The sequence below is a fragment of the Rhamphochromis longiceps genome, linkage group LG23 (assembly GCF_057381845.1).
Source record: "Rhamphochromis longiceps isolate RC_006_pf linkage group LG23, R_longiceps_female_GT1.1, whole genome shotgun sequence".
NCBI lineage: Eukaryota > Metazoa > Chordata > Actinopteri > Cichliformes > Cichlidae > Rhamphochromis > Rhamphochromis longiceps.
In genome coordinates, this window is record NC_140578.1 from 15,766,393 (window position 1) to 15,780,937 (window position 14,545).

Consider the following 14,545-nt stretch of genomic DNA (forward strand, 5'->3'; position numbering starts at 1 on the left):
GTGATGGTAAGACATGGTGACATGATGTCTTAATATGTTCTATTAATGATTAAAAATCTAATATCATCTTGAACATGCTGCTGTGGGTATTCATGCATAGGGATGTCTGCAGTTAGAGCCTGTTCATATTAAAGTGCCACTTGGTCATGAAACATGGAGTACTGTCTCCTGAGAATGAAAATCTATCATATGGTTCAAGTTGTGGGTTAAAACTTGGTCTTTTATGGGTTTTTAAGTGGTAACATTTGCCATGTTTTTACTAAGCAATTCTCTTTTAAAATGGTAAGCAACACTATTATAGCTGAAATGTGACTGTGTTCTATATAGACAGCAGTTGATTAGCCGAGTTGATCACGCAATCAATGTATTAGCACATCTACAGCTCCATTATTAATGGGTTAGAGCCTGTTACAAACTGCTAGGCACCCTGTTTCTCTGCTTATTCTAAGCTAATCAGGGGCTGCATGGACTTTTTTGTGAACAGCAATGACTGCAAAAATATTTCCTTGAATACAAGAAAACTCCACAGGGTACCTTTAAGATGGATTCAGACAAGTGTTCCAATACTATTTCAAGGTTGTGTCATGGTTGTGTCATATTACTACTGGAGTCATTTATACAAAATATATTTTACTCCGAGGCTACAGGGGCTTAAAAATAAACTAACACACAGCCAAACCATGCTTTACCCGGTGTGATATTAACTCTGTGTTGTGGACTTTGATGAATGCATTTGCGAGTAGGCTCCTACACACCTCTCAGCAGATACAGTAAGTGATACAGTATGTGATATGAGCCGTCACACATCATCTCTCTCCATTTTTTTCAAAGCGCTCCCCGCAGAGAAGCCCTATTTATGGAAGTCAATCATAATCTGTCATATGCCATGACTGAGTTGGAGCCTGCAGCAGGCGCTCAAGATTATCACACCATTTCAAGGCCCCGGAGCCACAGATTTAATGTATAATCCCTGTTCACCTTATTTTCTATTATAATACAGTTACCATTATTATTTTTATGTTCCACCGGTCAGCCAAAACAATTTTTCTGAATGTGTCACCTTGGGCTCTGTGAAGCAGTGGCTGATTAATTGGAAATGTAATTGTTAAAATAATTCATATTGGAGGCCAGATTTAATGGTCATTTTGTACAATCGTGAAGTGGGCAGGGCTATTTTTTCCCCCTTGCTTCTGGAAGTCAAACCCAGTCATAAAATCCCACATTTCTTTCCCAGAAGCTGTCAGGTGACTGGTACAGTATTACAACTTGGATTGGTCTAAAATTCCTATGGTTAATTAAATTTAATTAAATTTCATTTATATAGTGCCCAGTCACAACAGTTGTTTTACCTTACTTATTGTAAGGTAAAGCACTATAATAATAGAGAGAAAACCTCAACATTCAGACAACCCCCATAAGCAAGCTCTTGGTGACAGTGGGAAGGAAGCCCTGCCTTTTGAACAGGAAGAAACCTCAGGCAGAACCAGGCTCAGGGCGGGTCAGCCATCTGTAGTTACTGGTTGGGGGGTGAGAGAAGGGCGACCATACACTTTCTTTACAGTAAAAAATCTAAACAAAGGCCTAACAACACTGTGTAGTTATTCCATTAAAATCCAGCGAACGAACCTGAATATAAGAACTAGAACAAACAAGAGAGATAAAAAACATTACACTGAGACTGTAAAGGTTATCTCTATGTTTCCCCATAATGCCCACAGTTTTTCTACTGACTGATAAAAACACTTTTATACACAGAATATTTTAACATAATTTAATAATATAAACACTTAGCTATAAATCATGAATAAAAAACAGATTTGAGTAAATTAAATATTTCGTGGTACTAAGTGTAGGCTGTCAGTTGTTTACCTCAGTTGTCAATCTGCTGGGTTTCCATGTCTAGTTACTCCGAGGGAGGCTATAAAACTTTGTGAATGTAGTCCTACACGGGTTGATGAGTCAGTCGAGCTGACCTCCGTGCAGTGACAGTGATACTGTGGTGAGTTGCTGAGGATATCCTGACCTTTTCTGTCAGTTAGCACTGCTGTTTTTGCTGCTGTTAGCCAGCATTAGTAAAACTTTATTTAAAGTGGATCTGATATTATTGGCCTCAGACTCTCATACGATGTGCGAAAATAATCAGACTGTTCATCAGAGAGAAAGTTTCCTTTTTAGGACACTAATATTAGCTAACATAATGTTAGCTTGTAACAGGCCATTGTTAGCTGTCCAGAGATTTGTCGTATGTCTAATCTATTCACAGTAAGTGAATTGAATAAGTAATTGTGACAATATTAGAGATAAATAAACACTTACATTTTCTTGCGTTAGAGCACTGCCTTCAGTTCAGGAGATGAGGCTTGAGGCAATGAGGAAGATGATGACATTTATCCACATGACGGTCACACGCTCTCTTTCCTTAGTGTTTTTCCTTCTTTGGTGAAGGGAACCCTTTCTCAGATGATGCAACATAGGTATGATCCTTTGCAAGTTGAATCTGAAGTAAAATTTGCCTCCATGATTAGGAAATCCCTACGAGTTCCCTCCTCCTTTACCTTTAGGATACTACGCATGTGGGAACAGCAATGCCCTTATCTGTATTCAGTATGGTGGGATAATACGGTAGCTTCCACAAATCAGTGTGCTCTTATGTGTTTTTAATTAATTAATTATAAGTTTATGAGAATGCATATACAAAATTATTTTTTTTTAAATTTTGTCAGGTTTATTTGCACACCCTATTCATATCTTCTCCTCCTCCAGCTTCTCAGATAACTTCCCTACATTTTCAACTTCCTTTCACTCAGGAGAGTCTTTAGCTGTCTGAGCTGGATTTCCTAGTTGTAAATGTTAATGTGTAAAGAGGTGAGCTGAGATCGATGAGGATATTAGACTGACCGGCTTCCATTTGTCTTATCAGCCTGATGAGGAAGAACACACAGTGTGGACACTTTGTGTGTCATTAGCACACATAAACACACATACAAGCAAATGCATGAAAGACATGTCTTCCAATGTTTCTTCTCTCTCTCTCTCTCTCTCTCACACACACACACACACACACACACACACACACACACACACACACACACACACACACACACACACACACACACACACACCAGAAATAGTCATGCAGTATCTGTTTTTCTCTGTCTCCATCTCTGCTCTGCTAAATAATTTAATCACTTAAGAGCAAAAGCCAACCATGCAGTCCCAGTCTCTACCATGAAGGGTAAATTATAGCCCAGTAGGTAGAGAACAGCCATTACTGTATGGTCTATGAAGACATATTATAGAGCCACACTTTGTTGAGACCTTGTCATTGTCAAAGCACTAAATATGCCAGAGGTGGAATGACGTATTACTACTACTTTGAAGTGGATATAGTCTAACGTTGCTATGGGTTTTTAAAGGCCGATGCTGTTGTTGTTGGATGTGCCTGGCTGAAAAATGTGGCAGAAGGAAGGGCATGTTTGCTTTGAGGTTATACAGTATGTATGAGTTCTCCAGTCAGAGAGAGGGCGGGGAGAAACGAGACAATGGAAGGTGAGAACACAAACGTGAAACCAATGCAAACATCTGTACACAAGGTTACAGTTACACAAACATGGAACATATGTTTAAGCCTATTGCCTCTTTTCCACCAGCATGGTGCGGGTGTAAAGCCAGTTCTGCCTCAGTTCTTTTTAAGAACCAGTCCACATTTTCACTGGTCTGAGAACCAAAATGATGTCTAGAACTTAGTAGCAGAAGTTGAAGTCATTTCTATGGGAAGAAAATAATTGTGAATCTGTGGGATCCATATGCTTATCATTCTTGAAATCCTTTTGGTAGCTCCTCCCACATTCACTACGTTTCGGGGCACTGAAGGACACCTTACAAGCAACTGAATACCAAAATCACAGTATGCATAAAATAAGTCAATAAAGTATAGAATTAAAAAAAAAACAGCATCAAATAGAATAGGCAAGCTTAAAAAGATGTCTTTTAAGACTGACTTTAAAGACGGAGAAGAAATCAATATTGTAAATGTGATGCGGGGGAGAGATCCAAAGACAAGTGGCCAATCAGATGGAAGTGCTAAAGCCTATGATGGCAAGCGGGTAGTATAATGAGAGTAAGATAAGAGGAGGATCTCAGAGTATGGAAAGGAGTGGCAATGTGCAGAAGATCAAAGAGATATGAAGGTGTGAGAGTATGGAAAGACTTGAAAGGAAACGAGTAATATGTTCTAGGGAATGGCTTCTAGTAACATTATGAGCAGCTACATTTTGAAGCAGCTGAAGCCTATTGAGAAGTTTGTGTGGTAAGCCAGAGAGGATAGAATTACAATAATCAATATGAGTGTAGCCAGAGCATGTACAAGAATAGCAGTGCAGTTAGCTGTAAGAAACGGCGTAGCCAACTGATTTTACGTGACTGGAAAAATGCAGACTGAGTGATATTATTGATGTGTCAAAATTTAAGGTGCTAGAAAACAACACCTAAACTCCTAACCTGAGAGGAAGGAGAGATTCAAGAATTGTAAATACACAGAGAGAATTTACGAATTTATCCTAAACATTTTTAGTACGTAACCTAACCTAATGGGAGAGTGGAATTAGGCTTAGTGGACGGGTAGAGCTGTGTGTCATCAGCATAAGTAAGTAACGCGTTACTGCCCATCTCTGGACACCAGTACTGGCACTGCATCTGTGTATACACATTGCTCAGAGTGAGGAATTTGCAGAGTTCTCATCTGACTCTGCAGCTCCTCTTTAATTTTTTGTATTTTAGTTTCTTTTAGCTGGTTTAATTCAGCATAATAAGTCTAAAAACTTCTAACAGGCTCACAAAAAAGCACAGGTTTATTGACTAACTAGCTACAGCCCTGTCTCCTTGATGCCTTCCTATGCATCAAAAACGCCAGTAGATTTTAAAATGAAATGTAAATACAAGCAGATTAAGATTCCCTTTAACAAGTCAGGAAACATGAATAAATGTGTGGCTTTGTATTGTCTCAACACCAATATCTTAACATGTTATGGCCAATGATTATGTAGCACCTAAATGTTATTGACATGTTTTAGTTGTATATACAGGCAAGTTCTAGCAAACAGGGTCACTGTTGAGTAAAGTGAAGCTTTCATCATTTAAACAAAGACCTGAATCATATTATAAAGCCAAGGGAAGCTTGAGCTTATAATAATAGCTGGTTTTAGAACAAATATTTGCTGTAGCAGCTAAAAGCCAATAAAATCCATACCAACTATTATGTTGCCAGAGGTAAACCTATTAAAGAGACAGAATGGAAAGACACATGATCAGTGTCAGGTGTCCTGTTCCCAGTCTGGGAAGCATTTACCTGCAGGTCTATTTGAGGTGTATGTCCAATTAGACCTGATAGAAGCCCCAAAAAACTGGGAGGAAAGAGATGTCTTGATATTTAACTTCATTAAAGGAGACATGACCAAAAAAGTGCATTAGGAGTGGAGTGTAATTCACCATTTTCCAGCTGAGAGTTGGAGTGATGTCAGGAGTAAAAAAAAAGAAAAGAAAAAGAAATTGATCAAAAACCTTTTTGAAGCTGGATTTGGGATGAAAAGAACTACACATTCAGACTCTCTCAGACTTACAGTTGCAATGGCAACTAGGCTTTCAATCCTCCCTGGCACAGCTAATGATGCTTTATATATACACATATAAGACATTCTTGCAGGTTAAGCTACTTCCCTTTTTTTTTTGGGTTAACGAGCACTGAAAATAAAGTTCATACCACAGCAGAGATTTTCTAAAGCATCTTTTTTCAAAGGATTATTCCAGTGTCACTAGGTGTAACTCACACTGTTCCACTCCAGGTAATTCCTTTTGCTGTTGTAGCTGAGCTGCCATCGAACACAGTGAATGACAGAAATTCCATGTTATATGTTGGTAGGGACAAATATTAAATGGGACATTGGTATTGCTTTGTTCACATCTGCTATACCTCTCCTACTCATTGCTGCAGTTCATAACACAATAAATTCAATCTACATGCAACACTCTGTCAATGCTAAACATCAGGGCGGAAGTATGCATGCACAGATCACACAGTTATTAATAACCTAACAGTGGAGCTGCTCTACTTGAAGACACATCAACACGTGGATTTTTATTTTTTAAATACTGGCATCAATTTGGTGGAAGCTTTCATTTTCACCAGCGTTCACTTCAGCTCCATTCTGCGCTCCTCTGAGTTCAAGGACACAGTCATTATTGAACACCTTTTTGTACAGGGAGGTTTGCTAAAGTTTCTTCCTCTACATGCAGCTTTTGTAAAGACTGCTTAAGCTTGCATGAAGAGAGGAGGTTTCGTAGCTTTTCAACTCACTCCGTGGAATATATTCTTAAGAATGCTGTCAGGCTGTATGTACTGCATTCACACCTCACTGAGGTCCCATCACTATGTGAGCCAGGCCGCCTCGAAGCATCATTTTATCTGATCACCTTGCAACCACAATTCCTCTTGTGCGCATTTCCATATGCGCTGACACATGCTTTTCTTTCTATCTGAAGCCACTAAATAGATTTCAGCACTTTAATTTGATTACTTTTCGTACTGTGACATGTCAAAATGTCTGCTGGTTGTTTACACTATTTACACTACTTGTTGTGTTTCTGTCACCCCAACTGTTGTTGTTGTTTCGCATAAAACATAAAGGTATTAAAGTGGTGCTTACATGCTTCCTCAAATTTTGACAAGAAGGTAAATATGAGCATATTTATAGAACAATTTTTTTAACTGCCCATGAATGCAAGAGCTCTGACAGCCTAATCATTTTCAAATAAGATCCATTGAATTCTCAGGCTACACCCACTGTGGAAAATATACTTATACACAACAGAAAATGCACAAAGCTATATGACAGGGGTGTAAAGTAGGACAAAGCCATGCTTACCTCTTCTGTTGCCATTTGTTCACTGGTCACAGGCTAGACCACCCCAGTCTTAGCATATCTGATCTTCATTTTGACTGTACCTGCCATGTTTGTAGTGGAATTTCTGCACGCGGACATGCATAAACATCTGGCTAAATACTCAAAAACCTCTTTGTGATAGTTCAATTACAGTAGGCTTTAAAAAAAAGCTTGTTTTCTGCTTCTTCACATTCACATGAAAACAAGTTTTAACAGATTATGTAAAAAGGGAACAAGGAAATAAGCTCTAAAAAATATGTTGAAGATGACGTTGCCAGACGTCTAGACAACGTTGAGGCTTGTTTAAAAACTGAATGATGATGATAAGCTGTCTTAGGTTGTTGAAAGGTTTTCTAGAAGAATCCCTGAATTCCTGTAGCATGAATACCATACTTTCATAACTCACTCATTAGAAGTGGAGGTGGTTGGGTGCTTACTGTAGAAGGCACAGAGAAGAAGAAAACACTGAGGCAGAGTACTGCATAGAGATAATGTGATGTGGTTTTCCAGAAAGCCATTACCCTAATAGTGGTCTGCTTTGCCCCCGTGGTACTCACTTCACAGTTTGCCACAGTGGAGCTGTTTCTAAATCATTGTACCCCCCTGATTTGTTCAGCCGCTATGGGGCAGAGATGCCGTGATGTACCACTGGTGGGATAGCTTCATTTCCTCCTAAAACAAATACAAGAAAAGTCATCAAAGTCTTCAAGGGAGAACAGTGTGAAAATAATTGCACCATCAGACTTGCAGGGCCCCTCTTGTACTACAAAACTCTCCAGGCATGTGAAAGGGAGGGTGAAGAAAAAACACTGACGTTCCCCCTCACCCTGTATAAAGGTCATTACCCATCCCCCACTCTTCTTGTTATAGCCACACTAAAGCTCACACTACACAGCACCCCAGGGCTTTCTGTCTGTGTGTCTCTTTGTCTCAGCTGAGCCTTATCTGTGTGCGTGTGTGCATGCTGATGAGCATATGCTTTGGGGTAATACATACATGAGTTGCTGTCTGTTTTTCACAGTTTATGTCTGCAGAATACACATCAGTTTGCGTCTGCTCATGCCTCTCCTTATAGGATGAATTTACATGAGAAAGCCACCACCACACACTTCTCTGTCACCTCATGAATGCTACTGTGAACACATGTGGTCACATAACACCGTTCACCTCAGTACGTCTATGTATTATCCTGAATAATACTTGATGTTGCGTTAAAAATAATGGGGTGAAATTAATAAATGTTACCAGCTGTATTTGTTATCATGTGGGCTGCTTGTTGTGTGATTTATTCAGTTTTCTTCTTACATCACAAAATCATTATATAGGAAGTAAACAACAAGCATTTTTAAATTACCTGTTAAATTAATTTACTTTGTGGTTTATGTGGGAAGTTATTTTCAACTGCAGGGTTTTAATATTGTGTGCAATCCCACAACTGGCCACTAGGATATATTAGCTAAACTCTGTGGGCTGAGCTTAAGTGTCAAAAATTCCACTTCCTGGAATGGCCACTAGAGACCAGAACTGTAGAGACTAGAAGTTTTGATCTTCCTGTAAAACATCTACAGTGGTGCAATTAAAACAAAAATATCTATTTAAATTGTGTTAGGGCTAAAAGTTTTGTTTTTTCCAAATGATACATGTGTATTTGGTGCACTTTCTTGTAGTGGTTCTGCCCAGATCTATTCACACCGTAACAAATAAATTTCCAAGCACGCAGAAGACTGAATGTCGCCTTGTGCTTATTTACATAAAATTTACATCACTCAGATCTAAGCTAACCTTCGCATGGTCATGGACGTGTACATTTTGGTATGCACCAGGGAGTTGATTGTTCATTCACAGCGTGACATTCCTGCACACTCTAGTTCTGTTCTTGTGAGCTATAAATATGTGCATGTGGAGCTGGTGATATTGGTTATATTTACGTTGCCTATCATCAACCGACTCCGATAGCCCTGCTTTTACTAATAATTAAGATAGTTAGCATGTGGTGTGCGAGCCAGCATTGGAAGGCTTAGTTCCAAACAACAAAAGTACATTTTGTTCCTAAAATGTTGCCTGAAAATTTTAATTGTTATCGCATAAAAGAATCGTATTTTTTTTTTACATCGGTTTTTTTTGCATAGTTCCATAAATAACTAAAATGTGAGCTACAGTATATTTTTCATGTGCATAACAGCATGCCTACAGCTACACTCCAAAAATAGCTACGTAGTAATAACAGTCTACTACTGAGCAACATAAACGGATAATTAATTTTAACCTAATATTTCTGAGTTGTTTTTGAGGAGTTACCGCTTACCCCCAGCCTAACTACACCATCCTTCTCCATACTGCGACACCCATTTTGATGTTTATGTGACTGGAGTGTGCTTCCTGCAGAGAGAGGAGCTCAGGCCTAGCTCATTTTCGCCTGGCAGGTCAGATGCTCTGTGTTTCAGTCTGAAGCCGTTGGCTGCTACTGAACCGTTTGGCTCTTTTCTCTACTAGCGAGCAAACCTACAATCTAGACCCAACTGTACATCCAGCTCATTTTTAAGGGGATTTATCACTATATATGCCCGTGTTTCCAAAACACATCGGTCATTGGGGATTCCTAGCCCCGCTTGGCCGGGTCTGAAGGCAGTTATAACGCTTTTTTCGAGGTGTAATTAGAGCTAGAAAACAACGGTGGTGGAGGAGATTCCATATTAGGAGCACAGAGGAGAAGGCACCCCCCTTGTGTGATTTGGAGCTTTTGGTGAGTGTTTACCGTCTTTCCACTTGATTATTGCCGTTATAAATGATAACCTCGCGTAGATCGATCACTCGTGGCTGTGAACGCGAGGTTTCGCCGGGTTATTGCGCTGTTTCGGACGTTTATTTTTATAATTTTTCTCGAGTGTGGGGGATGGGCAGCCTCAGCGCGTGAGTAGGCGCGCGCGTGTCGTGTGCATGTGTTCGAAAGCAGTTCTCGCGCGTGGTTTGTGTTTGTGAGCGCGCCCTTCCTTCCTGCAACTCCTACTAGCTTTGAATTAAAACCAGTGTAATATATTTTTTGTATTATTTAAACCCAAGTCATTAGAATATACATTTCTAAGATAATTTATATTGGATTCAACCCACAATAAATTAGATTGAATATGACATCAAACTTTTTACTTTGTCACTTAAGTTTTATTATTGTGAAGTAACTATTTTCGCCAGTTATGGTTTAATTTATTCTGTTTTCTCTTACTTAACTTGGACAATTTGTGTGTTTCAACGCACTTTGTACTTGTTAAATAACGCAGTGTGTCTATAAAACCATGAAGGGTTATGAATCAAAACTGAAACTGTTTGAGCCCAGTTAGCAGTTGTGCCAGTCTGTTGTGTTGTGCTTTACAGGCTCTTGTTTATTTTTTTGTCTGTAGCATACCTTGGATTCATAATTGTGACAAAGTTCAGGTCATAGTATTTCATCATGTTATTTACTTTGTTACCTTTGTGCCACTTTGATTGAAAGCTTATTACAGAGCTGTGGAGCTGGTTGTTCCAAAGCCATGGACGATATGGGGGAGGGTCGAATACACACAGACAGACAGACAGACACACACACACACACACACACACACACACACACACACACACACACACACACACACACACACAGGAGGGCCACTTGCCAACCTTGCAAAGCTCAACTCAATGACACAATGTACCAGTCCCAGATAAGCCTTCACTATCTAGCAAGGAAAAGGCTGGCAATAGAGACTGTTTAGCCTCAGTTACATTTCACAGGCTAACTGGGTTAAGATATTTGTAGGCTTTAATATATATCGATATTTTTAAATTCATTTGTCATTATTTTTTTAATTGACCTGGTCCTTTCATGGGATTTTAGTTCTTTAAACATTGTAACGAATATTTAAAGTATGTTATGTAACACACACAGTCTTGAGTCCAGTATTCACACATAAACTCGGGCTTAAGCAGCCCTCATTTTATTAAGGGCAGCTCTTATTGGGTTTCATAGCTGATAATTATCAACTCTTTGAAGCTAAGGACCAACCACACCATAAAACATGTCATCTCAGGTCATTGCTTTTTTTTGTCTTTGTGGGTTTTAAGGTCAGGCAAGGTGTCTGTGCTTCATATTCACAGTGCGTAAGAGTTTAAAATTGCCTACAGGGCATACTCTGCTACATGTGCTGCAGACAATGCAGAGAGTTAAATAAAGTGACGCAGAAACAGATATATTCCGATAGGCTAATATGTAGGGCTGAACGATTATGGAAAATAATCTAATTGCGATTTTTTGCCCCAATATTGCGATTGCGATGCGATATGCGATTATTTTTTAAGGTCTTTGTCTTCTGTATTATTAAACAAAGACAAGCAATACATCATATAGTATGGCCAATACTATATTACATTAATTTTAAACTGTTCTTTCCTGGAAGACAGACCTCTGTTATGATGACATGAGGTGATGCATGAATTGATGACTGACATTTTTATTTAACTTCTTCAATCACAACAGTATATTTGAACATACACAATAGTTTATTTTTAGCTTACAAACATCTGAGCATAAAGTGCTGACAAGGAACCCTGGTGTAAACATTAAAATGAAAGTCAGTACAATGTGCAGATTGCAGAAATATACATAAACAAAATCAGTGGCTTTACCACACTCAGTTTTTCGACATCTGTGAACTACTAGACAGTCATTCAATTAAAAAATAATATTAAATAAATAAAACTAATAAATAAAAAATACACACATCTTACTGATCTCTGCAGTCAGTAACATTACACATAAAGTGCAAACATAATAGCAATTGTATAAACACACACACAAACACGCCTTTAAAATTTAAAGGCGTGAAATTGGACGGTCTAGTTCTGATTAGCGTCACCGCTGTCTCGGTGGAGTTTAATAAACTCGGCCGTCTGCTTCTTGCTATCTAAAATATAACCAGACACTGGTGTAAATTCTCGACTGTCTCATACTTCTGTTTAATAAGTTTTCTGTTTGACGTTTAGTCAGCTGTGTGAAAACCAAGGAGGAACCCACCCGGGGGATTAATAAAGTTTTATTTTATCTAATCTAATAACTTTAATCTCAGCCAAACCGATTTACTCACGAACAAACAAAACACTGAAAAAAGCCCAACAATAACATTTTTAGGTTGTCTAAGTGACTTATATATTACGTTTAACCCGAGCAGCGAAACTCCGCGGTGATCTGAAAATGATGTGCCGGGAGTTTTGCCGTTCTCGGCCGCATCAGTAACCCTCGAGCTCCCGGCTAGCTGTCGAGCTGGTGGGTAGCAGACGCCTCTGAAAACGTCGAAGCACTTTTGCAAATATGGGATATCTTGATAAACCGAGCAGATATTTGATGTTTACACAACTACTTTCTCGCCTGAAAATATGTTAAAAGTTTATTTTGTGACCCAGAAAGATTAGTATGAGTAATTTTAAAACTTAGTAGCGGCCGCCATTGTTGGAAACTGGAGTTTGGCTGGGCCGCGCTATGAATTCTGGGATATGGTAGTAATTTGGACAGCCTTCGGCGCGTCGCTGTGACGTAATCGGTCTACAAATGCGGCCTCAGGAGGATGCAGCCCATGAATTTGGACATGTCCAGAGTATAATCGCAGCCTTTGCGGTTAGAAAATTGCACTTGATCATGTCGCGATATTATCGCAAATGCGATATATCATTCAGCCCTACTAATATGGGCTGTTAGCATCAGCTGAAACATATACTTGTGTCCTTATTCACGTGCATCTACAGCGTTTACCACCCTTAGGGCTATCCATACAGTAAGTGTGCTCCAGAAGAATAAACTTGAGGTTTGCTCTATGTGTCAGCTATTTAATGTGTCTCCTGTTTTTGTGACCAGGAGGTCACCATTTATGAATGCATGAGAGCTGATTTTTAGATGTCAGTATAATCCTAACTGAAAGTGCTGGATCGGATATCGGGAGCAACCTGCCGATCTGTTAGCTTATCTGTTCTTTTCAGTTCAGTTCTAGTGGAGAACTAACGTGGCATAGATGAAGCTAACAGCAACGGGTGAGCTGTTCTGAGGTATTTCACACTGTGGTCAAGTTAGTTTACAAGTTCAAGGCTCGTTTACAAGGCTTTTTTATTTACTTTCACTCTCGTTATATCTGTTGTTATGGGTTCATCCCCAGAAATGACAATGACACAAAGCCAGTTGTGTGACCTCACAGTTATTCAGTATTTTTTTCTTTAATCAGGAATCATTGACGACTACAAAGTCTGCTATCTAATCTCACATTGTTGGGCTGGATATGCATATGTCAGCAGTGAGCTCTCTGTCAGTTTTTATGGTGTCATAGTGCAATTTTTGACTGCTATTAAGCAACACATCCTTTGTTTGTCCTAGTGCACAGATGACTAGGGCTGCTCAATTAATCGAATTTTAATCACGATTACGATCTGGGCTTTCAACGATCATTAAAAATGACTGAGCCGATTATTAGCCCCTCCCTAATTTATCCGCGACACCTTAAAGGCCGGTCCGTGAAAATATTGTCGGGCATAAACCGGTCCGTGGCGCAAAAAAGGTTGGAGACCGCTGATTAAGAGGACCCGAGGGAAGCTCGGAAAGCTAAGCAGAAGTTATTTGGAGAGTGACTGCCGTTGGTTGAAAAGAGAGTTTAAAAAAAAACAAACTTCAGTGGTGTTGCACACTATTTTATATTATTTTTTTAAAGTCATTGTTAACCCTTTAAAGCCGGTCAGAGCAGCACGCTCCGTTTTGCGTAACTATTTTTAAATCCCTGTAGAACCTGAACCGTGTAAGCTAGCGCAATAATTTGTTTTGCATATGAAACCGGAGGAGTTGTACTTACATCTTATGCCATCAGCTTGTCCTCGGTCACGGTTTCGTTCCACATATAGCTTTGCAAAAATTGCATAAAAAGCGCTTGCAGGAACAAAAACATAATATTCCAGAAACACGCTTTGCCGTTCCTATCAGCTGTTCGTAACACTTCCCACAGTGAAATGATGCACATGCTGTTTTCTTTGCAAATTTGCATCATAGGATTGTTTTTTGTTTTTCCTGCAGTATATAAAAATTGCTGTATCTCCAAAATAAAACTATGAAGACACTCAAAATAAATTTCCTGTTGTTGTAAACTATTTTTTGCAACTTTATTGTATTTAAAGTTTTGAGGGATAAACCTCTTAAATTTCTCCAAGTAGAAATATATGTAAACAAAACAAAAGCGATTTTCAATTTTTTTTGTAGTTTATTGCACTTTTTTGCAATTTATGTAATTACTATGGACTTAATGCATACATATTATTAAAATATGGGCTATAACAGTTGTATTGATGTATAGCAACTTGAAATGCTCCCACAAATGGCACTACAGCATGTAAAAAAAATAATATAAGCTCTGGTGGACTTGGTTCTATAGTAGGTCTTAAAGGGTTAAATAAATATCGTCAAATAATCGTGATCTCAATTTCAGTGAAAATAATCGTGATTATCATTTTTGCCATAATCGAGCAGCCCTACAGATGACTATAATGGGGAAATTATGGTTTAGCAGTGGTAGCATGTTCGCAGTCAGGTGGCAGCTACATACTGCCCATCT

General features: G+C 39.0%; 1 protein-coding gene across 1 annotated transcript in view; it reads left to right on the forward strand.

Annotated features, from left to right (window-relative positions):
- Positions 1-9,377: 9,377 nt before the first annotated feature.
- Positions 9,378-14,545, forward strand: part of tbl1xr1a (TBL1X/Y related 1a) — a 52,506-nt gene continuing 47,338 nt past the window's right edge. Inside the window, exon 1 of the mRNA XM_085398531.1 lies at positions 9,378-9,681. The gene's annotated coding sequence lies outside the window, so the exon portion shown is untranslated. The remainder of the gene's footprint in view (positions 9,682-14,545) is intronic.